Source organism: Lycorma delicatula, chromosome 1 (genome assembly GCF_047948215.1).
Source record: "Lycorma delicatula isolate Av1 chromosome 1, ASM4794821v1, whole genome shotgun sequence".
NCBI classification, from domain to species: Eukaryota; Metazoa; Arthropoda; class Insecta; order Hemiptera; family Fulgoridae; genus Lycorma; species Lycorma delicatula.
Genome location: NC_134455.1, coordinates 130392002 through 130395014, shown reverse-complemented (window position 1 = coordinate 130395014; position 3013 = coordinate 130392002).

Below are 3013 nucleotides of genomic sequence, written 5' to 3'. Positions count from 1 at the left end.
AGTAAAGTTGGTGGTTTCGTTGGTAATTTGAGCTGTGAAATAGGATAATGTAGATCCAAAAACCGTATCTCTTGCAGCTTTTATGTATCGGACGTAAAACACATAATTCGGTGTAGAAAAACAAGTTTTTTTAGATTTGTAGTGCAATAATTTTTTTAATAGTAGTACAATATATAAATGTGAAGAATACAGAACAGTTAGCTTAACTACTCATGTGTCGACAATTTTAACTAGAATTCTGTACAGAAAAATTAAGAGGAGAGTGGAAGAAGTGTTAGGAGAAGACTAATTTGGTTTCAGGAAAAGTGTAGGGAGAAGGGAAAAAATTTTAACGCTCAGATTAATAGTAGAAGAAAGATTAGAGAAAAAAACCAACATACATGGCATTTACAGACTTCGAAAAGGCCTTTGATAATGTAGACTGAAATAAAATGTCCAGCAAGTTTAAAAGATTCAGGATTCAAATATAGAGGTAGAAAAAAAATTTCTATCACTTACAGGAACCAAACTGCAAATAATAATCAAAGAGCATATGAATGAAGCAGTAGTAAAAAAGGGTGTGAGACGTGGATGTTCGCTATCCCTGTTACTTTTTAATCTTTACATAGAACTACCAGCTAATGATGTTGAAGAAGAATTTAGATCGGGATTAACAGTGCAAGGTGAAAAGATAAAGATTCTACTATTTGCTAATGCTATAGTAATTCTACCCGAGTGTAAAAAAGATTTAGCTCAAATAATGAATGGCATGGATGAAGTCTTATGCAAGAACTACTGCATGAATTTAAACAAGAACAAAACGAAAGTAATTAAGTGTAGTAGAAACAAAGTAGATGGACCGCTCAATATAAAAATAGGACGAGAAAAGACTATGGAGGTAGAAGAATTTTTTTTTTGGAAATAGTATTATTAAAAATGGATGAAGCAATGGATTTGCATGGCAAGATAAAAATTCTGATTGAATTTTGTATATAACCATACAGTGACATAAAATGCCCAATTAACACAGACAAAATGAGCTTTCAGTCAGCAATATTATTTGTTTACATCACAAATTAATTTAAACATCAGTAATAAATTGGCTAAGTAAATACTTTACAGGAAAGTATTCTTGAAAGTCTATATTTGTATGTTTGGAGTGTAGCTTTGTATGGAAGTGAAACTTGGACGATCGGAGTACCTTAGAAGAAAATATTTTTTATTAAAGGAAATCACGAAAAATAGACAGAATATCGTATTATTCTTTCTGTGCCTAATAAATATTATTCTTAATATAGTAAAACAAAAGAAAAAAGTAAACTACGTGAAATGATAACAGAGTAGCAAACCTCAGTTATGGTAATTGTTCGAAATTTCTTCCTTTACGATGCACACAGTATTCTGTCCGACGTAAAATATTTCCAGAGGCTTTCCATATTCTCGGGATCGTTTCGTATAATATCAATTGCATTTCGTATTTTAACGAGTAACACTTCTTTAGTACATGAATTTACGTTTTTGTTGCTATACTATCGCTTTCGTGTGGCCCCAAATGAAGTAATCTGGTGGCGTTGTCAAATGATTGTGGTGGCCAAATTATTGGTCCACCACGTCCAATCCAGTTTAAGAAATAAACATTGAAGGAATTCCTAGTTTTAAATTTATTTTTCTAGCTAAGAAAACAAAGCGTCTTCCATAAACATAAGCATCCATAAACTATATATATAAAAAAAAATATATATATATATATATATAAAATAAGAAAATATACAAATGACATTACGTGAAAATACATTGCAACTAATAAACTCCATATGAATGGCATCAATGCACATAATTTGGTTGTGTACAACCAGAAAATTCTACAGTGAATTATAAACTTTTTTTTGACCAGAAATGCTACAGAAAATTCTACTGTGTATGAGAAAACAACATAGAAAGAAATATTGAAAATGCTCGTAAACTATTACGCTAAATTTTATGAGAAGTCACTAACTGAATTTAGCCTGTTGCAAAAATGATAACAATATGTAAGAATTAGGTAATATTACATTTATTTTTTCTAAAGTAATAATTGATATAATTACTTTTGATTCTAATCAACTCAGCTTCTTTTTGAATAACAAATATTATTTACACCATACGCTATCTATTGGATATGTGCTACACTTTGCCATATTCTACTGAAAATATACTTCTCGCTACAAGACCTAATGCTAAAAACCAAGTCGATAGATAATTTAACATCAAACAAATAGTCAATGTTCTACTGTACTTCCTATTTATTTTTACCTTATTTTCCTTTAGTGTTCGTTTAACTGTTCTGCATTCAATAGAAATTGATAAAAACATTTCTTCACGGAATGTGGGATTATACATTTATCCATCACAGATTTATTTCCTACAAGTAAGCATAGCTGCCTTTGTGTTAAATTTCTCTTTTTTCAATTTTATTTATTGTAATACGTTTAGTCTTCCTATGTAAAGGATAAATTTTGAGTAATGTTTCTGATTATTTTATAATCATTTTTAATATCATCTGGATTCTGAATATTTTTTCCCCATCGAGAACACATTTTAAGGTTTCTTACGATAGTGCTCGTGAAAAAAATTCAGTATATGTTTTTCATAATTTTCATATACGTTAATGAATAACGTCATTTTTCATACACAAATTACGTAGTTCCAGTCAAATTGATAGTTCCATTATCTACAAGTATCAGTATAATCTACATGAGTATAATCTACAATTATTTACAAGTTTCATAATCTTTTATAATAAAAAAGTAATATTTAATGTTATTTCATTGTCAATGGATAACTGAGGGCGATATATTTTTTGAACATCTTAAGGAAAATAAAATAATTGAATGGGGAATTCCAAGTTACGATAGTAGACATCAACTGATGCTATTAAACTAAAACTTGTAGTATAAGTATAAAAAATAAACATTCGAATTTTATATGAGGTATATAATAATTATACAATTTTATAAGAGGTACTTATAATTTTTTTTCTTTTATTTTCACAGTG